The sequence below is a fragment of the Marmota flaviventris genome, chromosome 14 (assembly GCF_047511675.1).
Source record: "Marmota flaviventris isolate mMarFla1 chromosome 14, mMarFla1.hap1, whole genome shotgun sequence".
Taxonomy (NCBI): Eukaryota; Metazoa; Chordata; class Mammalia; order Rodentia; family Sciuridae; genus Marmota; species Marmota flaviventris.
Genome location: NC_092511.1, coordinates 53599609 through 53627587, shown reverse-complemented (window position 1 = coordinate 53627587; position 27979 = coordinate 53599609). Strand labels below are relative to the sequence as shown.

The 27979-nt window shown below is 41.8% G+C and overlaps 1 long non-coding RNA gene across 6 annotated transcripts; it reads right to left on the bottom strand.

Moving 5' to 3' along the window:
* On the bottom strand, window positions 1–27979 carry LOC139701793 (uncharacterized). Of its 6 annotated transcripts, none has more exons than XR_011704354.1 (6): window positions 27745–27979; window positions 26594–26805; window positions 11860–11929; window positions 5157–5528; window positions 1483–1548; window positions 1–58 (listed from the first exon to the last, which is right to left on the bottom strand). It is a non-coding gene; the product is annotated as an uncharacterized lncRNA (long non-coding RNA). The 6 variants fall into 6 exon arrangements; XR_011704357.1 differs by having other exon boundaries at window positions 5440–5528; window positions 27745–27976; XR_011704355.1 differs by having other exon boundaries at window positions 7–1548; window positions 5157–5243; window positions 5440–5528; window positions 27745–27977.

The window sequence follows — 27979 nt, the reverse complement described above, 5'->3', positions numbered from 1 at the left end:
TGGGGCTCATGGTTTCAGAGGCTTCAGTCCACAGATGGCAGACTCCATTGCTCTGGGCCTAAAGTGAGGCAGCACATCATGGGGGGAGGCCAAGGAAAGATGCTCAGCTCATGGTGGAGTCAGGAAGCAGAGAAAGAGAGACAGGAAGGGGAAGGAGCCACAGAGACGCTGAACCCTTCCAAGGCATGCCCCAGGGAGCCCCTCCTCCAGCCACGACCCACCTGACCGCAGTTACCACCCAGTCAGTCCATTCAAACTAGGATGGACTGATGAGGTCATCACAGCTTTCATAATCTAATCAATCTACCTCTGACTATTCCTGCATTAACAGAAAATTTAGGGGGACACCTCAGATCCCCGTTATAACATTAGTCGAATGCTTTTGATTTTTATGCATTGACCAGCAACCTTCCTGAACTCATTTCTTAGATTTAATTCTTTGTTTCTTGTCTCCTTTATCACTCAACAATTAACATTTAGCTCATTCATGTCACATTACCATCTGACATTCCCTACCTTAACTAGCTTTGTCTCCCAAGGACCACCATTTCCTACAGGAGTCTCTTTTCCTTTTTTAAAGTTAGATTTCATAGACAACTATATGTAGCAGAATCTAGAGAGAAATACAAAGTCAACCAAGACACATTTTGCTTTTTAAGATGAAAGAGACTCAAATGGCCATCAGACAAAAGGCATTTGGCAAGGAAGTAATTGAGGATGAAACGGAGAAAGGGGGTGATTTGGCACATTGGAAATTTGAATGAGATTGTGGCAGAGACGTCAGGATTTGTCTTGGCCAGGAGGATAGAAGAAAGCAAAGGTGGGTGGGCATGTATATAAGACAGTAGGTCGGGGTACAGAGATAGGTCACAGGATCTCCTATCTGATGGTTTCACCTGTAGACATCTGTGGTAAGCCACAGGAGTATGGGTGAAAGGAGAGGTTGGGATATGGATGAAGACTGAAGAATCACAAAGGTTTGTTGTAGTCACACTGAATTTTTGTATTTTTCTGTCATCCTTCCATGATTAGTCATACATGTTTAACTTGAGGAATATACTATATCTTGCTTTTATCTCCATGAAAACTGGGAACAAAAGATCTTGGCCAAGAAGTTACTTAAGTCCCTTCCAGAAAGTTTAGGAGTTAAAGACAGTATCCATTAACAGACACAAATACAGCTTTCTTATTCCTCGTAGCTTGCTGCCTCTGGGAGATTGAGCTTAACTTTGGGAGGGGAATGTGAAGTCTGGGTATTTGCCTGTCTAGCAGGTCCCAAATCCACCCACTGTGATTGTGAGGAGGATGACTACTCATGCTGCAGCTTATGGGAAAACCCAAAAGTCAGCCCAGCTTAGAGAGATGATGCCAACACCCACACGCCCATTCCCTTCACCTTGGGCACAGAATGAGACCCGGGGAACAAATCGCATGCCCCTGTTGCAAGGATAATGAGATACATGCATCACAGCTGGATTCTACCTGAAGTTTGGAGCTCAGGATCAAGGGCCAGCCTAGTTCAGTCCAAGTTGCACTCCATCTATAGACCTGTGTGCATGAAAATAAAGGATTGTTGTTTGAAGCACTGACCTTCAGGATAATTGTTAACATAACTATGAGAACAGCTGACAAACACACCACTTTATATCAAAGGAAGCACACTCAAGAAAAGGAGGTGAAGAGCAGAGACTGATATATTTTTAGTTACATAGCAGTGAGTTTCTCTGCTTTATCAGGTAAGATTAATCCATTCACTTGTTTATTTATTCATTCACTCTAAGGCATCTAATGAACTATGTTTCAGATCTTGGGGATAAAACATTGAAACAGGTAGAAGTTCTTCCATATGGAGCTCAACTTCCAGTACGTGAGAGACATTAGCTATATTATATTAGCTATAGGTGTATGTGAGCAAAGGAAATGGTTTTAGAATTTCTTGACTTTGCCAGGCATGGTGATGCAGGCCTATAATCCCTGCGACTAAGGAGGCTGAGGCAGGAGGATCTCAAATTCAAGGCCAGCCTCAGCAATTTACGAAGGTCCTAACCAACTCAGCGAGACCCTGTCTCAAAATAAAATATGAAAAGGGCTGGGGATGTGGCTCAGTGGTTAAGTGCCCCTGGGTTCAATGCTTAGTACCCAGGGAAGGGGTGGGGGCAAGGGATGTCCTGCCCTTGCGTAGAGGACCCAATTGCATTGCTTTACCTCCTACTACACAGGCTGTTGATCATGTATACAATTCCCTTCCCCAGGTCCCTTTCAAAAGGGGTGATGTGCCCTGAGTGCCTATTTGACAAGCACTAAAACCACATTGTGCTTAACAATTACCCAGTCTTTAGAGTGGATAATAGCATTCCTATTGCAGACATGAGGAAACCAAGAGGAGGAGGTGGAGCAATTTGTCCATGGTTATACAGCTGGGAAAGACCTGGATTTGAACCCAGGTGTGTATGTCGACAAAGCCCTCATTCTCTGAACCATAATGCTTCTCACAAGCTTGGCATTGCCCGGGAAGGTTCTAGGCTAAAGGAAAGTATTCTTGCTGAATGTGGTGGTCACACCTCTAGTTCCAGTTACTTGGGAGGCTGAGGCAGGAGAATCAATTGAGCCCAGGAGTTTGAAGCCAGCCTGGGAAATAAGGCAAGACCCTGACTCAAAAAGAAACGAAAAAAATCCGTAATGTCAGCTAACATTATGCTGAAATCAAAATGGTGGTCTCTAAGACTACATCTTTTCCTACTAAATAAATCTGTTTTTTTTTTTCTTTCTTTTCTTTTTTTCTGGAATCATATTCCACAAACATTTATAGCTTAAACCAACTAGAAATTCCTCAAATAGCTACATATGTCAGAATATTCAATCCTGGTTAGCTCTTCAAATTTCTTATCCAAAATCAAGTCCCAAACCCACTCCAAAAAAATAAAAAAGAGCCAGAAACAGTGGCACATGGCTACAGTCTCAGCAACTTCAGAGGCTGAGGCAGGAGGATTGCAAGTTCAAGGCCAGTCTCAGCTATGGAGGTCCTGCGCAATTTAGAGAGAACCAGTCTCAAAATAAAAGCTAAAAACAAAGGCTCAGTGGTAAAAGTGCCTCTGGATTCAATTTCCAGTAACAAAAATATTTAAAAATTAAAAATATATAAATAAAATACAGTTGTCATACCCACAGCACAAAACAACTGTTCACATGAGAATAGTAATTCTAGAAGTTGGGTTGTGTGAGGTGGCACACACTTATAATCTCAGCCACTGGGTGGGCTGAAATAGGAGAATTACAAATTTGAGGCCAGACTCAGCAATTTAGCAAGACCCTCCCTCCAAAGAAAAAAGAAAAAAAATATGGGTATATAGGTCAGTGGTAAACGCCCCTGGGTTCAACTCCCAGTAACAATAATAGTAATAACAACAACAATAACAATAATAATACTTTTTCAAATAAAATTAAAAGGGCTAAGGATATGACTCAGTGTCAAAGCGCCCCTGGTTCAATCCCCAGTGCCCTCATCAATATTCCCTTAGAAGTCAACATAAATAATCAAAAGTTAAAGGTGGTAATTCCACCAACTCTGGAGGCTGGGGCAGGAGAATCACAAGTCTGAGGCAGCATCAGCCACTTAGTGAGGCCCTAAGCAACTCAGTGAAACCCTGTCTCTAAATAAAATATTAAAAAGGGGGCTGGGGCTATAGCTCAGTGGTAGAGCACTTGCCTCCCATGTGTGAGGCACTGGGTTCTATCCCCAGCACCACATAAAAAAAATAAATAAATAAAGATATTGTGTCCACATGCAACCAAAATTTAAAAAATAAATAAATAAATAAAATATTAAAAAGAGCTGGGGATGGGGCTCAGTGGTTAAGTGCCCCAGATTCAATCCCTGATACAATATATATATGGAAGTATTTAGGTTGAGCTGTCAAATTATTTGCTACTTACTTTCAAAAGGTTTGCCACAAATATGTAAGTGTAAGGATGGGGCTAGTGTTGTGGCTCAGCAGTAGAGCACTTGCCTAGCACATGTGAGGCCTTGGGTTCAATCCTCAGCACCACATAAAAATAAATAAGTAAAATAAAGGTATTGTGTCCAACTGCAACTAAATATATATATATATATATATATATATATATATATATATATATATATATATATATAGTGTAAGGATGGATGGAAACATACACACAATGGAGACAGAAGACAGACATCTTGAAAGATTAAGAAAGAAACAAAAAGAAACCAGGAGGGACTAGGGGTGCAGCTCAGTGGTACAGCATATGCTTAGCATGTGTGAGGCCCTGGGTTCAATCCTAAACAAAGCAGGGGTGGGGTTGGCGGTGGAGGTGGGTGGAATACAAAGAATTCCAAGAGCTGGAATGTGTGTGGAGACACAGGTGGGTGCGGTGGGAGTGTGTGTTGAGAACTACTGAACCCAGGTGAAGATTAGATGACTATTGTTGGAAGAGATGCTGTCTCTAGCCCTTACCTTGCTGGCATTTGAAAAATGCTAAGATCTGAAACAGATCACCCTTGTAGCCACAGTCCTGCCTAAAGCCTGAGTCAGGTTAACTCACCACAAACCCACAGAGTCTCGCCATGCTCAGGAGCTCAGGGAATGGGGCTCCAACACCCCTGCCCTTCCTCCAGGCTGCAGCATGAGATGACAATTTGAAAAATGCCTTTGACAGACAAGAGGGTATTTGTGCACTGCTGGGAAAGACTGTGGAGTGTGATTCAGAAAGACCAGGAAGGAGATGAGGCTGCAGAGATAGGGTGTTAGCAGCCTCAAGGCAGCCCAGGGAAGGTCTGGGAAATGCAGAGGAGGAGAGGCTAGAAGCGGATGGAGGCACGGGGGCTAGTCTGAAAATTCTTTAATAGGGAACAACAGGGGAAGACTTCTTAGGTCTTATTTATCTAACACAGGTTGATGTTGTGCAGTAGGTGGACAGCATCTTCCCACATTTCCTCATCTTTCAAGGAATGCAAAAGTTTCCTTAAAAACTCTCATCCAAGGCTCCTTACCTTGAAAACCAGGACAAGGACAAGTAATTTTTTTTTGTGTGCCAGGGATTGAACTCAGGGGCACTCGAACACTGAGCCACATCCCCAGCCCTATCTTGTATTTTATAGAGACAGGATCTCACTGAGTTGCTTAGCACCTCACCGTTGTTGCTCAGGCTGGCTTTGAACTCGCCATCCTCCTGCCTCAGCCTCCCCAGCTGCTGGGATTACAGGCATGTGCCACTGGGCCCTGGCAAGGACAAAGAATTTTAAGAGCTGGCATGTGGTTAGAGACATAGGAGGTAAGGGTAGAAATAGTTTGGGGGGCTTTTGCAAGTCATCCATTGACTAATGAAAGGGGGTTACAAAGCAGGTGGTGAGACTATCTGGATTCTGGTGGAAGTGAATAGCATTCCATTGCCGCCTTGTTTAGAAATATAACTGGCCTCTCAAGATTTCCCTTCAGCATTCCTTATCTCTGTGGCCTTTGTTCTTCTTTAACTGGAGGGCTGGTTTCTTGGAGCAACAAGGTGACCTGCAGAAGGGACAGAGGAAGCAGATCAATTTCTGATCTTGAAAACACCATTCATTCACAGGCAGGGACAGAGGAAGATTGGTCAGTCAATCAAAGGAAGTGGTGTTGAGCTCAACATTCCATGTTTCCAGGAAGTTTTACTCCCTTAGTGTGATGTCTTCCTCCTGTGAACTCAAGGGCAGGCTCCTCTGTTCTAATAACAAACCATCTGATGTGAGTACAGATAACACTTTGTCGTGGTTTAGATATGAGGTGTGCCCCCAAAGCTCATGTGTTAGACAATGTAAGGATTTTCAGAGGTGAAATGATTGGGTTATGAGAGCTTAACCTAATCAGTGGATTAACTCACTGATACAGATTAATTGAATGGTGACTGTAGGCAGGTAGGGTGTGGCTGAAGGAGATAGGTTACTGGGGGTGTCCTTTGGGGTTTATATTTTGTCCCTGGTGAACACAGCTCTCTCTGCTTCCTGGTTTCCATGCCCTGAGCTGCTTTCCTCTGCCACACACTTCTGCCATGATGTTCTGCCTCGCCTTGGGCCTAGAGCAACAAATTCAACCATCTGTGAACTGAGACCTCTGAAACCCTGAGCTCCAAATAAACTTTCCCTCCTCTAAAATTGTTCTTGTCAGCATTTTGGTGATAGGAGCCATAAAAACTGACTAAAACATCTTTATAGTGTTTTAGTTATAAAATATCCCACAACATTTGGGGAGGTCTTTCCCAACCCCAGGCTAGGTCATGTTCTATCTTCTATGTTCCCATAGTACCTGTTCTTCACCTATTGTAATTTTCACCATATTTTATTGTAAATGTTAATTGACTTTTCTCTAGATTGAAATGTTATGAGGGAAAGATATTGTATCCTTGGTACCTAACAGTGCCAAGCTTATAGGAGGCATTTAATATAGGCATAAAATAAATGACCATTAACTCCTTTAATCTCCAAAACAATTCTTCTAAGATGGGTGGTATTTTCTCCACTTCATTGATGAGGTGAAGAAGCTGATGAGAGACTGTGGTCCCAGAACAGGTTAGCAAAGGAACTAATTGGGAATGGTACCCAGGTCAGGCTCTTTCTACCATGTTCTACTTGGAACCAAGAAGAAACATCCATTCATTTAATTTATGAAACAGACACTTACGGGTTATCCTCCACATCAGACTCTACTAGATGCTGGGTGGAGGGACATATAAAAAAGGGTAAGATTTGCATTCAGATGCTGGAGACCAAATGCAGGGAAATGGACATACAAATACACAATTGCATTCAGCATGTTAAAATCATGGGAGCTTCTCAAAGGAATGTCTAACTCTGGGTGGAGGAAGATCTTAGTAGATTTCATTTGATCTGGGTTTTTTTTTTTTGTTGTTGTTTGTTTGTTTGTTTTGTTTGTTTTTTAAGGGTACAATGCTAGTAACAGGAGAGAGAAGGTTATTAAAGGAAAATGCTAACTTGCCTAGCAGTGCATACCTGTAAGCCCAGCTACTCAGGAGGCTGAGCAGGAGGACTTCAAGTTCAAGGAAAGCCTCAGCAATTCAGTGAGACCCCATCTCAAGATAAAATAAAAAAGGAAAAAGGAATCCAGGTGTGGTGGTACATGCCTATAATCCTAGCAGCTTGGGAGGCTGAAGCAGGAGGATCAAGAGTTCAAAGCCAGCCTCAGCAAAAGTGAGATGCTAAGCAACTCAGTGAGAACCTGTCTCTAAATAAAATACAAAAAAAGGCTGGGGGGTGTGGCTTAGTGGTTGAGTGCACCTGAGTTCAATTTCCGGTATAAAAAAAAAAAATGGAAAAAGATGGGGATGTAACTCACTGGTAGAACACACCTGTGTTTAATCCTCAGTACTGCTGGGGGGTGGGGTGGGAAGGTAAATGCCAATAATGGTTTGTGCCTGAAAAAGCTGTGTCACCTTGCTTCCCCTCTTTGCTGAGGGCTTTCAATTACTTACTCTAGCAGCTGACATCAGGATATGGAAGAATTAGTCGTAGGAGCCCAGGTATGCTTAACTTAAAAGCATCCAAGAGGACGTAGCTTTTAGCAGAGTGCTTGCCTAGCATGTGCAAGACCCTGGGCTCAACTCCCAGCATCACAGAAATAAAGACAGAAAAAAAAAAAAAAAGCAGCCAAAACAAGAGACCCATAGTGCATAGCTGAGTTGCATTATGAAGATCCCTGGAGCTTACCCCCGCCCACAGACAGACTAAAAGGTAGTCTGTGTGAATGGTATGTGTTGTGCTCAAGCAGTGCCCAGCCTTCACCATCACGCACAATGGCCCCAATGCCTCATTTAGATCAATGAACAAAACCTATTTTTGTAACAAGTGAAAGAATGCTGAGGGTTAATTGTCAGTAAAGTAAGGTGCAACTTCTTGTAAGAGAAGATTAGAACCAAAGGAAGACCACTGGTTTATAGGAGTTGTTGCCCCTGAGAATATAATAAAACAGTCACAGTATCGAGAGTCCTTCTCTCATTGAGACAAAACACTTATGGGAAGTCAAGACAAGAAAAGAGGGGATGGGGTTGTAGCTCAGTGATAGAGTGCTTGCCTAGCATATGTGAGGCACTGGGTTTGATCCTCAGCACCACATAGACATAAATAAATAAATAAATAAATAAAGTGTAAAAAGAAAGGAATATGAAGTGGTCTTTTAAAAAAAGACAAGAAAAGATTCTGTGAGCATAATATAGTATAGCAGGAACTATGAAGAAGAAAACAAAAATTATTATCATAGAAGTTGAAGTGACCTCTCAGGAGGCTGAGGCAAGATAGTCACAAGTTCAAAGCCAGCCTCAGCAATTTATTAAGGCCCTAAGCAACTTAGTGAGACCCTGTCTCAAAATAAAAAATAAAATGTAGAAATTGATAGTGGGGAGATATAACAGGGGTTCACTTGGTGCTTTGAATATCTCCCTTGTGGCTTTGAAACTTACATTTTTTTTTTCTTTTTCCCAGTCTTCTTTTTCCTGAACTTCTCCTCCTTTTGGGACAGGAGTCCCCTGTGTTTCTCCTTTGCTAGCAAAGCAATAAACCTTCTTTTTCCTTTTTCTCAAAGCCATATCCTCATTAATGGATTGGCATCGGGGACAAGGACGGAGCTTTTTTTTTTTTTTTTTTTTTTGAGAGAGAGAGAGAATTTTAATATTTTTATTTTTTTTTAGTTATAGGCGGACACAACATCTTTGTTTGTATGTGGTGCTGAGGATCGAACCTGGGCCGCACGCATGCCAGGTGAGCGCGCTACCGCTTGAGCCACATCCCCAGCCCAAGGACGGAGCTTTTGGCAACATATCTGGCATCCCAGATGAGACCTGAAAGCAGTCCCCCTCCAGCTTTCTTGGGCAGGTTTGCTCTCTGAGTAACTCCACTTCCATGCTGAGGATTCATGTTGAGAGCTGACCTCTGGAGAAATTAGGAGACAGTGTGAGTTTGCCTCAGATCCAACCGGAGGAGCTGTTTCTGTGAGTAAAGGGAGGAACTGAGGGGCCATCCCAGAAGTTCTTTTTTTTTTTGCTTCACAGAACTCCCACCTTCTCTCCCTGAACTGCAAAAGTTGCTCCATCAGTTGGTCTACTTTGAGAAAAAGGAAACTGAACTAAGGAAAGTTGTGACAACTTTGGCCATTCACATGATCCCTGCCCTACGCAGGCCTTGTCCAGTCACCTGCCATCTGCCACTGTGGACCTCTGGGCTGCTCTGATGCCAAATGCTCTTAACTATCCTCACCCCTCCTGATAGACAACAAGGACTTTGGGTTACTTCTCCCAACTTTGCCCCGTTTCAGCAGTAAGTAGCCTGGAGATGTTGTTGCCCACTTTCCATAGAAACGGAATACAGAAATTGTGGGCTGGGGTTGTAGCTCAGTGGTAGAACATTTGCCTCACATGCGTGAGGCCCTGGGTTCGATCCTCAGCACCAAATAAAAGTAAATAAATAGAAATAAAGATAGTGTGACCATCTACAACTAAAAAAAAAAAAAAGAATATAGAAATTGACAGTGGGGAAAGGTAATGTGTTCATTTGATACTTTGACTATACAACTTGTGGCTTTGAAACTTAATTTTTTTTCCTTTTTCCCAATCTTCTTTTCCCTAAATTTCTCCACCTTGATCTTCTTCTCCCTGATCTTTTCCTTCCTGATCTCTCCTCCCTAATCTCTTTTTTTCTGGATCACTTCTATAAAAGCCCCTTGTTCCTGCAGATGGGCAGGATCACAGCCTTTGGGACAGGAATCCCTTGTGTTTCTCCTTTGATAGCAAAGCAATAATCTTCTTTTTTTTTTTTCCTTTTTCTAAAAAAAACCAAACAAACAAACAAAAAAAACAAAGGGGGTTGGGAGGGGGCTGGGCATGTGGCTTAGTGGTTAAGCATCCCTGGATTCAATCCCTGATACCAAAAAAAAAAGTTAAGTGCTAAGAAATTGTTGGGTAAGAGAATATGGTGATATTTATATTTTAGAAAAGTAATGAGTATGCGTTAGAGGAAGAGGAGACAGAGGGATTGTTTAGGAGGTTAATGTAAAGAAATACCAGTGACAGATGATGAAGCACTGACCTGGGTAATGGGAATGAAGAGGAGGAGAGGGATTCAACTACTTAGGAGACAGAGTCATCAAGATCTGGATGACTAAGTGCACGTAGAGGGTGAGAAAATAGGAAGAGGAGAGGATGATGACTCCTGAGCTTCTGGCTTGGGAAAGTGGCTGGATAATGGTTGGGAGAACTCTGTGTGTGTGTGTGTGTGTGTGTGTGTGTGTGTGTGTGTGTGTAGCTGAAAAGACAGTCAAGCTTTGTAACTGTTGGTGTTGACTGCAGTCAACAGGCACAGATATCTAGTAGGGAAGCAGGATATATGTTTGTAATTCAGGAGAAAAGTTCAGGCTGAAGATAGTAATTGAGAGCCATTAATTTAAGTGGGAATGGGCAATGTAATCCAAGGTGACCATACAAGAGGAGGAGACTGACAATGAACTAGGGGAACATCAAGATGTAAGGGCAGGTGGAAGCAGCTGCTCATAAAGAAAACTGAGGGAGCAAACCGTATACTTTATAAACACTATTGGGAGCCATGGATGCTTTAGCCTAGTTGGAGTTGCATCGGTTGTACATAACAACCTGACTATGGGGAGTTAACTAATTTCTTATCCAGAGGAAGGAAGTCTGGGGCTGATGCTCAATGAAGCCATCAAGACTCATGCTACTTCCTGCTGCTTTTGTCCACCCCCCTTTTAATTTTTTTTTCTTTTTGTTGTTGATAGGCCTTTATTTTTTTTATTTATATGTGGTGCTGAGAATCGAACCCAGTGCCTCACATATGCCAGGAAGGTACACTACCACTGAGCCTCAACCCCAGCCTTTGTCCTCCCTTTTTAACAGGAAAAAAAAAAAACCAATAGTCTTCTGAGAAGTTACATCCATCAGATTAAAAACTACAACTCATTGGCCAGAATTCAGTATATGGATGTCTTACTGAATGTTTACAAGGCAAAAATGAATTTTTCTTTTTTAACTCATCGTTTTGAAATAATTTTAAACTAAAAAAAAAAATCTGAAAAAGTAGTACAAAGAATTTCTGTCTTCCCTTCACTCAAACTTTCTGATTACAGGGGCTGGGGCTGGGACTCAGCAGTAGAGCACTTTGCCTAGCATATGTGAGGCACTGGGTTCGATTCTAAGCACTGCATACAAATGAATAAAAGTCTATCAACAACTAAAAAATATTAAAAAATAAAATTAAAAACTTTCTGATTACTTCTGGGCACAGTGGAGCCTATCTGTAATTCCAGTGACTTGTGAGGCAGAATCAAGAGGAACTCAAGTTCAAGGCCAGCCTCAGCAACTTAGTAAGACCCTCAGCAACCTGGCAACACCATGTGTCAAAATTAATAAATAAAAAGGTCATGGAATGTAGCTCAGTGACAAACCAACCCCGGATTCAATCCCCAGTACCCAACAAAAAAGTCTTTCCAATTAACATTCACCATGGTGACTTTATCATTTTCTCTAGCTTTCTCATGCACACATGATGTCCATTTACTTCTAAATAGTTCAATGTGTACTTCCTAAAAATAAGAACTTCCTCTTACATAACCACAGAACAATGATCAAAATCAGAATATTAACATTGATTCAGTGCTATTATTTCATGTACAGCTTTTGCTAATTATCCCACTAATGTTCTTTATAGCAAAGAAAGAATTTTTTTCTGTTCCAGGAACAAATCCAGGATCATATATTACTTTATTTATTGAATTTATATTTTAGTTACTGGGGTTCAAGGGTGCTTTACTGGGGCTGGGGATGTGGCTCAAGCGGTAGCGCACTTGCCTGGCATGCATGCGGCCCAGGTTCGATCTTCAGCACCACATACAAACAAAGATGTTGTGTCCCCTGAAAACTAAAAAAATAAATAAATATTAAAATTCTCTCTTAAAAAAAAAAGAGTGCTTTACTATTAGATAACATCCCTAGTCCTTTTTAACTTTTTTTTTTTTTTTAATTTTGAGACAGGGCTTCACTAAGCCCTATTTTGTATTTTATTTAGAGTCAGGGTTTCACTGAGTTGCTTAGTACCTTGCTTTTGCTGAGGCTGGCTTTGAACTCCCAATCCTCCTGCCTCAGCCTCCTGAGCAGCTAGGATTACAGGTATGCACTGCTGTGCCTGGCTTTCTTTTTTTTATTGGTACTGGGGATTGAACCTAGGGGTCCTTAAACACTGAGCCAAATCCTCAGCACTTTTTAAATTTTATTTATTTATATTTTAGCTGTTGATGGACCTTTATTTTTTTATGTGTGGTACTGAGAATCAAACCCAGTGGCTCATATATACTAGATAAGCAGCTCTGCCACTGAGCCACAACCCCAGCCCCTCCTCAGTACTTTTTAATATTTTATTTAGAGACAGCATCTTCCAGAGTTGCTTAGGGTCTCGCTAAATTGCTGAGACTGGCTTTGAACTCACAATCCTCCTACCTCAGCCTCCCCAAGCTGCTGGGATTACAGTCATGTGCCACCAAGCCTGGCCTTACTTTTTGTCTTTTGAAATGATTTTTTTTAATATTCATTTTTTAGTTGTAGTTGGACATAATACCTTTATTTTATTTATTTATTTTTATGTGGTGCTGAGGATCGAACCCAGGGCCTCGCACATGCTAGGCCAATCCTCTACTGCTGAGCCACAACCCCAGCCCTGAAATGATTATTTTTAAAGGGGTATATTGTTACATTAATAAAACCAGGCTCTGTTAGTAAAGAACAAAAGGAGAAATGAAGATTGTGTAGGCCATCAGCAGCGTCTACTGCCTAGTTTCTCACCAGCCCAGAGGTGGTGGCCTGAATCCAGACTGACAGCCTTGCTTTGTTCTAACAAAACAACTTTGTGCCCACATTCCAAAAAGAGTCCCAAGGCCATTGAATTCTATCCTTTCCTCTACTAGCTGTAATTCTGTATCACATCCAAAGTGAAAGCTCTGAGGGCCAGGTCTCTGTGTCACACAACCCCAAGGTCACCCCCACTCATATTGTAGACTATGAATGATGTGCTAAGGCAGGGGCCAGCCAAGTTTCTCTGTAAAGAATCGGATAGCAAGATGTTTGGTTTTGTGGGCCAGACAGTCTCTGCTGACAAGACTCGACTCTGTGGGTACAAGGTGAAAGTGGCAGTAGACAAATGTTAATCAATGGATATGGCTGTGACCCAGTAAAAATGGACACTGACATTGAATTTCATATCATTTTCCTATGTATCATGAAATATTTTTTTTTTGTACCAGAGATAGAATCCAGGGTGTTCAACCTCTGAGTCACATATTTTATTTTTTTAAGAGAGAGAGAGAGAGAATTTTTTAATATTTATTTTTTAGTTTTTGGCGGACACAACATCTTGGTTTGTATGTGGTGCTGAGGATCGAACCCGGGCCGCACGCATTCCAGGCGAGCGCCCTACCACTTGAGCCACATCCCCAGCCCCATGAGTCACATATTTTTATATTTTATTTAGAGACAGGGTCTCGCTGAGTTGCTTACCGCCTTATTGAGGCTGGCTCTGAACTTGTTATCCTCTTGCGCAGGTGTGTGCCACTGCGCCCAGCTCTTATTTTCATTTTCTTAAAACCATTCTTAGTTGGTGGGCTATACAAAAATAAGCAATTGTCTATACAAAAAAACAGGCAATATGTCCATAGTTACCAGTTCCCACTCTGCTCTGTTTGAGTTGTCATAGGTAATGGACCTGCCTCTCTGCTACCTTACCCTAATCTCCAATCTACAATCCTACGCTGGGCTTCCTCTCCATCTTCTGCCCTCTTCCTTCCTAGGTCTTTTGTTCTGTACTCAGGAACCTTCCTTTATTCAATTCAATTCCTTTCCACTCCTAACTTACAAACTCCTTTCTTACCTAACTTTCCACTCCCAACTTACAAACTCCTTCCTTATCTAATGTATTCCCTAAGGAACCTTCTTCCTCCAGGGGCTTCTAGAAAGGATGCTATTCATTTTCCCAGGTCCCACAACCCACGGGCATGGGAAGTGCTATCGGCATTCTCCACGTTCATTGGCCTGACTTCTACACCTTTACTCTTCCACCCTCCTGCGAAATGCCCTCCCTCCTCTGAAGTTCTTATCTGACTCTTTGAACAGTGGCTAACACCCATTGAGCAATATCCTAACCACCACCAGGAGAAAGGACCATTATTATCCCTGTTTTGCAGAGACACACAGAGAGGTTAAGGTCAGGTGCTAGTAAATGGCAGACCCAGGATTCCAATCCCAGCAGTTCCTGCTTATTCCCCTGATGCTACCCGGCCTCCCCCATGACCACTGGGATAACTAGCTTTCCTCCGAGGCTCTGGATTCCGATACCTTCTGCATCCTTTAGGTATCAGGGCACACTCTACCTGGCTCATGTGAAGAACATTTGGTAGAGACAATTTGTAAAGTGTTTCTTAGCCTCTTTTTAAAAATTGTCATTCACACTAAGGAGAAAATTTTAATTTATATTCAATTTTCCCTCACAAGATTTTGTTGAGTAGGGTTGAGTTTTGGGAAGCCACAGAACATTTTAAGACCTAACATTGTTTTCCCCCTGAAGAACCATTTTTTGTTACCCTGAGAAGGCTTAGTACAGGGAAACCCCCTGGGGCTAGACACTGACATACTACCTCGAGGCCTGAATCCAGGGAGGACAGGATTATTGGAAGTGACGTCAGTGAATGAAGAGGGCTGCAGGACAGGACTTTTGACTTCATGTCAAGAGATGGGTGTGGCCAGAATTGACCTCCAGCTCCCAGGACCTAATCCATTCTTCCCACCATGGTGAAGGTCATCTCTCTACCTGGAGAGAGTGGGTGTCTCTGGGACAGGGAAAGGGGTGGCTGAAAGCAGGCTAGAGGAAGACCTTTTCGGCTTTTGACTGTTGTACAATATGCATGCGACGTCTAATTTTAAAATAAAAAATGTAATTTTAAAAATTGACCTAAAATGCAAATATGGTCATTCTTTCCCATGCTCAAAATGCTTCAGTAGCCCATCTGCCACCAAGTGAAAATCCAAATTTGTTCACATGTCACACAAAGCCCCAGGCATTCTTTAGCCTCATCTCTACCACTATCCAATTCCAACCCTGTGTCAAGGCATGTGAAGTATTGACAAGGGAAGACACCAACTAAGGAACTTTCTTGCTTTGCTGTCAGCATGCTCATAATGCCATTTTGTGTCAGGTGTCTGTTTTTCATATCTGCTATTTCAGGTTCTGAAATTTCTCCCTTACCTCTTTTTTTTCTTTTTTTCCTGGTGAATTCTTCATTCCTTTTTTTTTTTTTTTTTTTTTTTTTTTGCGGGGGTGAGAGGAGAGAGGATACTGGGAATTGAACCCACACCCAGGGGCACTTTATTTTGAGACAGTCTCACTAAGTTGCTGAGGCTGGCCTCAAACTTGAGATCCTCCAGCCCAGTCACTGGGATTACAGGCAGGTGCCACTCTGCAGGAAAATTCTTCATTCACTTATTTATTTTTGGTACCAGGGTTGAATCATGGGCACTTACCACTGAACCACATCTCAGCATCCCCCATGTGTGCGTGCGCATCACACACACACACACACACACACTTATTTTTTTTTTTTTTTTGGCACCAGGGATTGAATTCAGGGGCACTTGACCACTGAGCCATATCCTCAGCCTTATTTTGTATTTCATTGAGCAATTTAGCAAGACTGTCTCAAAATAAAAAATAAAAAAGGACTGGGGATATGGTTCAGTGGTTAAACACCTCTGGGTTCAATTCCCCCACCCCTGTACCAAAAAAAAAAAAAAAGAAGAAGAAAAAGAAAAAGGGAGAAAGCTGGGTGAGGTGCTGCATACCTGTAATAACAGCAACAAAGGAGATTGAAATAGGAAGATGGCCTGTTGGAGGCCAGCCTCATCAGTTTAATGAGATCCTGTCTCCAAATAAAAAGACCTAGGGGTGTAGCTCAGTGGTAGAGAGCTTGCTTAAAGGAAGCCTTGGATTTAATCTCCCTCTACTACTGAAAAAAAAATCCAGTTAAAATAACCTCTCCCAACTTCTGTAAGAAGACCTGATGACCTTCTTTGTTTCACCCCTGTGGAGGATAGTGATTAAGAATACTATATTCTGATGCCAGACCATGTGATTTTAGATACTAGATTTGTCACGTACCAATTGGTAACCTTGGGCACAGGACTTAACCTCTGTACTTTGGTTTCCTTTCTTGTAAAACAGGGATTCCAAAAATTCCTATCTTGGGAGAACATTCATTCATTGAATATTTGCTGAGTATTTATTTTAATATATTAAAACAGACTGAAATTCCTGCCCTGGTAGAACTCAGATTAGATTTCAGGGTATAAGTCTTCATTAAGTTTGTTCTGGGACAAAATTAGCCACTTATTTTGTAAGTAAAATGTTACTGGATCCTAGCCACACCCTTTATCTGCTTGTTGTCTAGGGCTGCTTTTGTCCTACCAAGGTCAAGGTGACTGATTGAGACATAGGCCATATGGCCTGCAGAACTGAAAATATTTACTATTCAGCCCTTTAAGAAAATGTTGAGTGCCCCCTGCCCTAGTAAGATTAAGTGGGTTCATCCATGCAAACATGTAAAGTGGGGCTGGGGATGTGGCTCAAGCGGTAGCGCGCTTGCCTGGCGTGCGTGCGGCCCGGGTTCGATCCTCAGCACCACGTACAAACAAAGATGTTGTGTCTGCCGAAAACTAAAAAATAAATATTAAAATTCTCTCTCTCTCTCTTAAAAAAAAAAAAAAAAAAAAACATGTAAAGTGCCTAAAAACATTGACTGGTAAGCACTCAGCAGATGCCAGCTTTAATTTCACCCCAAACCTTTAATGTCAGCCTTATTACAGGGTCTTAATAACATTTTGAATGAATAAATGAATAAACAGAGAGATAAAGAGAAGCCAGGAGTCACACAGAAGAAAGAGTTTCAAGAAGGTGGAAGTGGTCAGCTATGTAAGTGAAACATCGAGCACTGAAGAAAGATTGTCAGATTTGGCAATCAGATGAAATGACATGACCACGGAGCAGCTGTGGGAAGTGGTGAGGACAGGAGCTGGACTGTGGTGGGTTTAGCTGGGAACTGAAATGAGAAAGGAGACCTGGGAAAGTTAGAGACTGGACAGCTACGTGAAGGCAAGTATCACCATACACAACACGTTTGGCCTCCTACCTGAATTTTTAAAAATCTGCTTACCCCAAATATCAGGTTTGTTGAAATACTGGGATAACTAACGAATTTTCCATTTATGTTAGAGCTGTTTGGTGTTGGGTAAAACTTCAAAGTGAAAATTCAAGTCAAGAACTAGCCGGCAAAATGGGATGCAGAACTTTCAAGCCCATCATTAAGATTTATGATGATGATAAAGCAGGTGATATTGTTGATGATGATAAAGTAGTTTTTTCTGTGTGTGTGTGATCTTAATCCTAACGTGACTTTTTATTTTGGTACTAGAGATTGAACTCAGGGGTGCTCTACCACTGAGCTACATCTCCAGACATTTAGATATTTTATTTTGAGACAGACACTCAATAAATTGCTGAGGCAGGCCTTGAACTTGTGATCTTCCCCTGGCATCTGACTCAGATCCAGCTACTCATGGGACCCCATCTCCCTGACCACAGACCCCCAAGTCCCAAGCTGTGTCAGTAAAATTCCTTTTTTTTTTTTTTTTGGTACTGGGAATTGAACCCACGGGCTCTTAATCACTGAGCTACACCCCCAGGTTTTTACTTTTTTATTTTTTAGTTGTAATTGGACACAATACCTTTATTTATTCATTTTTATGTGGTGCTGAGGATCGAACCCAGGGCCCCATACTTGCTAGGTGAGCGCTCTACTACCAAGCCACAACCCCAGCCCTACTTTTTTTTTATTTTGAAGCAGGGTCTCACTGTTTTAGGGACTCAATAAATTACTGGGGCTGGCTTTGAACTCCAGATCCTCCTGCCTCAGCCTTCCAATTTGCTGGGTGTGTGCGACTGCCCTCTACTCAGTGATAAGTTCTCCACCAAAACACTCTTAGTGCAATTGGGAACAAAAGCCACTTTCCCTGTGGCAGAAAGCTGTGAGGTCCAAGCTGTCGGCAGCCATGTTTCCTGCCGTGTGGAGGAGGCCAGTCTATGGTGAGGAAGAAGGAAGTTGACACAGAGTAGGAGAAAAGAGGGCCACAGGGTCCTGAGGGCTTTCAGGTACCTTGTTGCATATGTCCCTAAGGTCCAGCTTTGTCCTCAGCCTTTGGGTAGGTTGGCATTTCAAACTTTCTTTGGAATCCTGCTTTCAATTTTGTTTTTAATTAAATGTCCTCTTCTTTCAACCTTGCTTTCCTTATTATGTAGATCTTCTTAAATTCCCCATAGTGTGATTCTAATCAATGTGAAATAAGAATTTCAATGGAGACAACAGTGAAAATCTCCCTATTGGGAATAAGCCTGAAGTAGTGGTGCCTGAAATTCCAGCAACTTGTGAGGCTGAGGCAGGAAGATCGCAATTTGGAGGCCAGCCTCAGCAACTTAGCAAGGCCCTAAGCAACTTATACAAAGGACTGAGGATGTAGCTCAGTGGTTAAGTGGGTTAAGTGTCCCTTATCCCTGGTACCAAAAAACTTTAAAGACTATATAAAGCATGCTGTAGGTATAGCTAGCTCAGTGGTACAGGGCTTTCCTAGAATGCATAAGGCCTGGTGTTCAATCCCCAGTACCACAAACAAAAAAACTGTATAAGCATATTTTTTTTGTTCATTCTGTAAACATTTTCTGAACACTCTGTATGTACTAGATTCTGATAAATATGTGGGTATAGACCTTAATTTGATCATTCTTTTCTCTACTACTTTTAGAAATATGATTTAATTGGTGAAGAAAGCTAATTAAGCAAATAGGTTCAATATTTATTATAGATGCTAAGGTAGAAATTTAGATGGGTTACATGGGGGCACCAAGAATAAAATAATTACGTAAAACTATTTCTCCATTTTTCAAGAGCTTTATACATATGTGACATTAAATCAAAAAATAGTATCAACTCATACTTTCTCAAAAACATGTAAAAGACATTTAAGATTTTGGACTCATGCATATTTTCACAAGGTTGTTTGCTTTTTTGTTTTGTGGTACTAGGGATTGAACTCAGGACTTCCTGAATGCTGGACAAGCATTCTTCCACTCTGCTATATCCCCAGCTCTTCCACTGAGGATTTTTTTTTGGGGGGGATGGGGGGTTACTGGGAGTTGGACCCAGGGTGTTTTACCACTGACCTATATCCTTAGCCATCTTTGTTTTTTATTTTGAGATGGGGTCTTGCTAGATTGCTAAGGGCCTCACTAAGTTGCTGAGACTGGCCTTGAAATTACAATCCTCCAGCTTCAGCCCCCCAAGTTGCTGTGATCATGGGTGCACCACAGTGCCCAGCTCCACTGTTTTTTTGTTTTTGTTTTTTTAAAGAGAGAGTGTGAGAGAGAGAGAGAGAAAATTTTTTAATATTTATTTTTTAGTTTTCGGCGGACACAACATCTTTGTTTGTATGTGGTGCTGAGGATCGAACCCGGGCCGCACGATACCGCTTGAGCCATATCCCTAGCCCTCCACTGAGTTTTTTAACAGGACTTCAGAAGGGAATGCTTAGGGCTCTGCATGGTGACATAGGTCTGTAATTCCAGCAGATCAGGAGGTTGAGGCAGGAAGATTATGAGTTCAAAGCCAGCTACAGCAAATTAGCAAGGCCCTAAACAACTTAGTGAGATCCTATCTACATAAAATACAAAAAAGGGATGGGGATGTGGCTCTGTGGTCAAGTGCCCCTGAGTTCAATCCCTGGTACCAAAAAAAAAAAAAAAGGTTTAATATGATCCATATCATAATATATGCTATATTTTATTAAAAATGCATATCTAAATAGAAAAATCTATAAAGGTACATACATAAAATATTATCAGGGTTATATCTGGGTGGTAGGATTACTGGGATATTATTTTCTTCTCTATACTTTTTTTTAGGGGTTGTTGGGGATTAAAAAAAAAAAAAGAAAGGAAAAGAAACCCATCTACATCTAAACCAAGAATTTGCTGAGAAGGGGATACCATTATCATGATTGCCCCAGATCAGCAGTGTCCAGTAGAAATTAACCTGTGCCAAGGAGTGCAAGCCGTATGCATATTGGAATCAGTTTTGGAAAGCTAAAAGCACATCTTCATTTATCCTTCCTGAATGAATTACAACCTTGGCCGGAAACATTGCCTCCCACTGGCATAACTGCAAGTGCAGGCCAAGGGTGTCGCCAGCGCTACAGCAACAAAGGTACCTTGGTTCTAGAATCTGGACTTGGAGCTCCTGAGTGGTGGTTCCCGGATATGACCCTTACTCTGTGTGGTCTGAATTGAGTCACTTTGCTTATCTAGGCCCATTTCCTCATTTTAAAACAGGTAGTTCCTTAATATCCTCTTGAACTTTAGTACTCTTTACCACTTTACATTACTGTGGTAATGGGACCTGCCTAGCCTGCTATCTGACACTAGTAAGCCCAAAGACCTTGGGCAGGGTCAACGACAAGTCATTCAGGACAATTTCTCTGATGTCATGGAGCAAAATGCACATTTGTTTATTTTATTTAGCAGTACTAGGGATTAAACTCAGGGGTGCTCTACCACTGAGCTACATCCCCAGTCCTTTTTATTTTATTTTTAGAAAGGGTCTCACCAAGTTGCTGAGGATGGCCAGAAATTGGGGTTCTTCCTGTCTCAGCCTCTGCAGACATGGGGATTATAGGCATGTGCCACAGTGCCTGGGAAAATGCACTTTTAGAGAGAGGAAAAAAATTTGAGCATGTGGTTTGCCATTCATTTACTCAGTATTACAGAGTGCTTACTGTGTGCCAGAGTAACAGGATTGAAGAAGGGAGGAGAGGATATGGTCTCTGTACTGCCCTCAGTGATAGAAACCAGTTGGAAGAAAATATAGATAAGCAGATAAGCAATTACCAAAAGGTCTGCAGAGGGCTCAGATAAAGGAAGGAGAGGGTATAGCACCTAGCCCAGCTAAGGGGAAGTGAGAGCAGCTTTCCAGGAAGTGATACTCAAATGAGAACAGAAGGAATGGTACTTGTTTCTGTCTTCTGATGCTATGGAAAGTGACCTACAGGGCATCTCATGTTAAACTTTATCTGCTTTTCTAGTCTGATTCATTGTTTTTCTATTCCTTTCTCCAATGCACTTACCCAGTTTTCTGTACAACCTGGAATCTGGTGGGAGGACCAGGGTCCTCAGTAACGTTGCATCCATCTGCATCCATTGGTAAACTCAAGTTTTGCATCAGTAAACTGTCACCTCCACCATCTCCAGCACCGTCACCTCTACCACTACCACTCCCAACTCCACTGTGCTACCATTAGAAAAGCGTACTGAGACTTATTTTAAGTAATCGTCAAACTGTCTAAAATCCGAGTTGATATAATGAACAAATTAAGGGATGATTATTTGCTTTCCAAATTATTCAATCTAGAGCAACTTTAAATAATTAGACTTCCCCAGTGTTTTTTAAAATGTGCTTTGGTTTACAAACATTTTAATTGCCCAGATCTCTTTGGGAACATATCTACTTCAAGAAGTCAGGCATATCAGAGACAGGATTTTCATGCTGAGAGAAGTGCAAGCATTACAAGTTCATAAGGCCTCTTTCTTTATTCATTGAACTAATCGAGCATTTTGTAGCATGCACACATCTGAACATTAAGCAGTTTAGTTGGCCATAAATCAGTAATTATGAAGGTAGAAGTTCACTGCATCAGGACCACTCATATAAAAATAGTATGCCTATGTAAATATATAGGTATCATATTTTTATCATATATTCATCTTTTGTAATGTATATGTTTTCATAAATATGTAGTATATTTATGTTTTCTTTTTTTTAATTTTTAATATTTATTTTTTTTTAGTTTTCGGCGGACACAACATCTTTGTATGTGGTGCTGAGGATCGAACCCGGGCCGCATGCATGCCAGGCGAGCATGCTACCGCTTGAGCCACATCCCCAGCCCTTATGTGTTTTCATTAGTACACTATTTTACAAATGTCCTGTAGATTGTGAAATTTAGGTTAGGGATTGAAGTATATTATAAAAATGACTACAAATTCTTCTCATCTTTTTGTTTTTTTTAATGCAGTGCTGAGGATCGAACCCAGTGCCTAACACATTCTAGGTGAGCACTCTACCACTGAGCCACAACCCCAGCCCCTAATCATTGCATTAAAAAAAAATCTTATTAGTTCTAATCAGTTATACATTTTTTTTTTTTTTGGTAGTACTGAGGACTGAACCCAGGGCCTCATATATGCTAGGCAAGTGCTCTATCACTAAGCTGTATCCATTGCCCTTTCTATTTTTTTATTTTGAGACATGGTTTCACTAAATTGCCCAGGTTGGCCTCAAACTTGTGGTCCTCTTGACTCAGCCTCCCCAAGTAGCTGATATTGTAGGTGTGCATCACCACACTGGCTAAATTCCTTTCATCTTGTGTGCATATCATTTGCAATATGACTTTACATGCTTTTCATGGAGGAGGGGAGTCTATTTTTTACTCCTTGACTCTGATTCTGGGTTGGCCACGTGACTTTCTTAGGTATGAGTTCAGGATTGTCAAGATGACAGAGTCAGGATATAAGAAAGGTGCTGCTGGAGGACAAGAGGAGGAGAGGAGTCATGTCCGTGTTTAGGATGAATCCCATTACAGTGACAACACCCGCCACTGAGGACTTATCACCATGACAAACTCCTAACACAGGTTAGGTATTTTAAAATGACTGATGGGGCTAAAGTGGGCAGTGTTCTAGGTTTCCTAAAGTAACTGATGGGGGTGAGGATTAGACATATTCAAACCAGGTATTATAAGGTAATCAATGGGAGCAAGGGGTAAGGTCAGTATAGGGAAGAGAATGCCTTACAGCTTAGTGTATAAGACACTGATTTCCAGACACTAGGGTCTTGAGCCTTTCTCTTGCTTGGCTCATTCCACTCTACCTAACAGAATGCTATCCTCACCTTCAATAAATCTGTACTTTGCCTGTTACTTGTGTGTGTCATGCTCAATTCTTTGTTGGAGGACAGAATGAACCTGGAGCCAAACTGGACACTCCAAGGATAATAACTTCTTTGGCTAATGGGATATTAACAAATAGATGCAAGCAGAGACTTAAAAAAAAAAAAAAAAAAAAGCATACATATTGGGGGTTTGACTTCTTGATAACCTGGTAACCCTGCCATACCACCATGTGATTCCACTTGAGTTGGCTTGCTAGAAGATAACAACAGATCATGTGGAGTAGAGATGAACTAGCCCAGCTCAAGCCATACTAGATCAATCAGCTTGACAATCATCACATCTGCCAATGAGGCCATCCCCATTTGGTCCCAGCTGAACCTGTCCAGGCCACAAAATAACAACAAACTGACACACCAAAGACTCATAAGAAAGAGTAAAATATTTGTCCTCTTTTTTTTTGTTTTGTTTTGTTTTGGTACTGGGGATTGAACCCCTGGCCTCATGCCTGTTAGACAAGCACCCTTCCACTTAGCCCTTCTTATTTATTTGAGACAGGGTTGCTTGCCCAAGCTGGCCTTTTGGGATTCTCCTGTCTTAATCTCTGAGTAGCTGGGATTATAGACTAGTGCCAATACCCCTGGCAAATGTTTGCCATTTTAAGCCATAATATTTATTGAAATGGTTTGCTATAGCAAAATTGAACTGATACAAGGAACATATTTTATTTTCCTTTTTTAATTTTTATCCATTCCAAAAAAGACATTTGGTTTGGGCTGGGAAAATAGCTCAGTTGTGTGAGGTCAGGGTTCAATTCCCAGTATCACCACCCCACCAAAAAAAAAAAAAAAAAAAAAAAAGATATTTGGTTTACTGCACCCACAGTTGCCACAAACATATGGTCTATCACTTCTTCCAATCCTAAAAGCTCTGATTCTCTTATATTATTAAGCTCAGCTGTTGCTTTTATGGAATAAAGGAGATAGAGAGTAAAGGTAAAAACCAGACATGATATAAAGAGTGAAAGGAATACTCAGGGGGCTGAGGCAGGAAGGATCGGATCACAAGTTCAAGGCCAGCCTGGGTGACACAGTGAGGCCATGTCTAAAAAAACAAAAAAGTAACAGAGTTGGAGATGTGACTTAAAATGAAGATGGCAGGATACTCTGACTAAAATGATAAACCATTGCAACCCATAAATTATTGATTAACTCCAAAGAAAAAAATTGTTCTATTAAATCAGAATCTTTGTGAAACTCCCTGGCACTGACCCCAGATGGCCCTGTGTTAAATTGCAAACCCACATTCTAAAATTCCCTTTCTATTAGATTCTTTAGTTTCCTCAATCTTTCTTGCTATTCAAGGTATGTTTTTATATTTTGGTAGGTAAAAATTTTTTTGTCTATAAGTGACAGAAGCCTGAGTCAACCTAGCTCAAGGAAAAAAAAAAAGAAAAAAATGAATGTAGCCAGGAGTGATGGCTCACACCTGTAATCCCAGTGGCCTGGGAGGCTGTGGCAGGAGTTCAAAGCCAGCCTCAGCAACTTCAAATCAAGGCCCTAAGTGACTTATCGAGACCCTGTCTCAAAACAAAATCTAAAAACAAGGGCTGGGGATGGGTTCAATCCCTAGTACACGCACCACCCCGCCCCCCGCCCCCAAGAAAATGGATGTATTAGATTTTGCATCTTTTTTTGGTACTGAGGATTGAATCTAGGGGTATTCTACCACTGAGCTACATCCTCCCCAGTCCTTTTTTTTTTTTTCCCCTTAATTTCGTACCAGAGATTGAATTTATGGTTGCTTAATCCCTGAGCCACATCCCTAGCCTTTTCTATTTTGAGACTAAGTTGCTTAGGGCCTCATTAAGTTGCTGAGGCTGGCTTTGAACCTACAATCCTCCTGCCTCAGCCTCCAGAATTACTGGGATTACCAGTGTGCACTACCACACCTATCCTTATTTTTTGAGATAGAGTCTCACCAAGTTGCTGAGGCAAACCTTAGATTTGATATGCTCCAGTCTAGAATAGCTAGGATTATAAGCATGGGCCACAGCATCTGGCTTATATTTTGCATTTTAAAAGTCCAGATCATCCCTAAACTTCCAACCCAATTGAATCCAGCTGCTATAATCATAGCCCCAGGGGATGGTCTCCCCATCTCCATATCTGAGTTCTGTTTTCTTTGGTCTTGGCCCATCTGTATCCCTCAATCCCTGACCTATTTTCTGGATCTCAGATTTGAGTAGTAGCAACTGCCTGTTGTGTGTCTCCATCTTGAGTGCCCAAGCCCTCCTCCTCACCAATTGCCCTAATCATGTTAAAGGCACCAGGAGGCACCGAATTTTCTAAGTCAAAAACTTGGAAAGTATCCCAGACCTCTTCATTAGTCCTAATATCTAATAGATCAAAAGGCCAAGTCATTTCTACCCCATTTGTGTCTTTGGAATTGGTTATCTCTCTCCATGGCCACTGCCACTGTGCTTTGTCATATACTGTTATTCCTGTCATGGAAGAAGAAAATTTCTTCCTAACTAATCTTTCGCTTGGCTCCCCAAAAACCATACCTGAAGTAATAAATTTATTAAAAGTGTAACATCTGAGTCTAGCATTTCCTACATAAAAAGTTTGGCTGTGTGACTTGCAATGTTCTACAAATTTGGGATACAAGCCTGATCCTGTTTGGGGATTTTTCCAGCTGATCACTTGAATGCCCAGCTCCCCATGTGACAGATAGTCTACTATTTTAGGTGGGTTTCCCTAGAAACAGCCTGAGCTGGGATACGCATTAGTTGTTATTTAGGAACTTCACTGTTGCCTGTCACTGGGCTGTGGTTAGGCCCATTCTAAGGCACCCTGCCTGGTTTGGCCACTTAATACAGTATTTTGAGGAAGGAGATTGAAATTGATGTCTTTCCTCCCAAGAGGCCCAGGGCTCCTCATGCAAATTGTTTAACCCAGTGACAAGCTCTACCTACCTGGGGTCTCAGAGTGAGGCCTGATCCAGTTACAAAACTTTCTTTCATGCCAGGGGTCAAAAACTCAAATGCCTCTAGGAGCCTGAAGCTGGAGCAGCAGCTACTTAGCAACAATCGGTTACTACCAAGCAGGAATTTGGCACTCACAGTTGCCAGATCTTTCATTTCTCCCCCCATCAGGAGGAACCACAAATCTTGAGTTTTATATAAAATATTCTAGTTTTAAACTGTCAGCTTTATTTTTAAAAAAGCAGGCAAAACCAAACTTGTCTAGGGCCTTATCTGGTTTATGAGCTGTCAGTTTTTGAATTTGATTTGATTCCCTAATCCCGGAACAATGGATGCCCACTTGCCCTACATTTGCATAACTATAGAGGCCACAGCAATGATCTGTGACTGAATAAAGATCAGCTGTGAACCTACTACAAAAGGTTCACGACTTCAAAAAAAAACCTAACCTCCTTTAGCGTGGGCTGTCTGGCCTTCCAGACCCAGCTCTTCGCCTTCTCCCCTTTCTGTTACCTCTTTCCTCTAGTTCCTAATACCAGCTCACATCTCAGGGCCTTTGTGTTCACTGGGCTTTTTGTCCTGGAGACCCCTCTTCCAGTTATCCATGGGCAATCCAGCCATAATGCCATCCTTCAAGATTTGGTCGTTTCTTGTGTGGTCTTGCACACCTGTAATCCCAGCTACCGGAGTCTGAGGCAGAAGGTTCCAGGCAACAAGTTCCAGGCCTACCTCAAAATAAAAATAAATAATAATAAAAAAAAAATTAAAAGGGCTGGACATGTAGCTCAGTGCCCTGGGTTCAATCTCCAGTACAGTCTTCCTGCAATTTCTGCTGTCTCTTTTGTTTACCCCAATCTTTAGTTACTCTACTGTCCTCTTGTGTTCTTCACATGCTTGTGACCCCACCTGACACAGTCCCTACAGGCCAGAAACCTCAAACTTCCTTCACCTTGGTATCTCCCTGGCCTTATAGAGTACCTAGCACCTTAAATGGAAATTGGAGGACTGGGGTACCCAATATAAAAAATAATGATCTTGACCATTGCATTTCACAGGATGGAAATCCATTAAAAAAGTAAATTTAAAAAAACTTGACAACCTGAAATGAAGTTGCGTGTTTAGCAGGAGAAAAACCCTCCGCATACTTTAATTTTTAAATTGATCATGTGTGAAATAGAAAGAGTACGTTTTTAAATTCAAGCTTTGACGTAACTGAGGCTTCTGATAAAGAGTTCTAGAACTAGCATGGTACAGTTACTCTCACTGGCTTTTGAGAATCTCAAGGGCCCCAGGGTTCTCTTAAAATCAGCGGAGGACGGGGCTGGGGTTTGCAGTTCCAAGGGGTGGGCAGGAGTGGTGGTGGGTAGGAAGCAGCTCCTCCAGATGAAACAGCACTTTTTACAGGAGCAGTGGCCTGCGGCAGGAGGGAGAGCAGCCACGGAGGAAAGACCCTTTTGCATAATCCATTCTTAAATTGACTGAGGCTTGTACAGTTGTAAACTGAAACTCCAGAGGCAAACCTCCGAGTGGTTACATTTTCTTAAAAAGAATGTTTCCTTCCCAGCCCTGTCAATTATTTCTTACTTTCTGTCCCCACCCCAACGCGCGCGCACACACCCAACTTTTGGTGGGGCCGCTGCGTCAACATTGAGCCTCTCTCCTACCTGAAGCGGAGACCTCAGGACACGGCAGGGCTGGCGTTTCATTCATAATACATGAACTCAGGGGAGGAGGGAGGCGGGGGCTGGGGCCTTTCATCTCAGCTATTTTAAATCCCGGCATTGCAGCCGAAAGGGAAAATGACCTGGGAGTGAACGGCACCGGGATGAAGCATTGCACGATAACGGTACAACCGAGCGCGTCAGCAGCCCGCCCGCTGGCTATTTATACCGCGCAGAT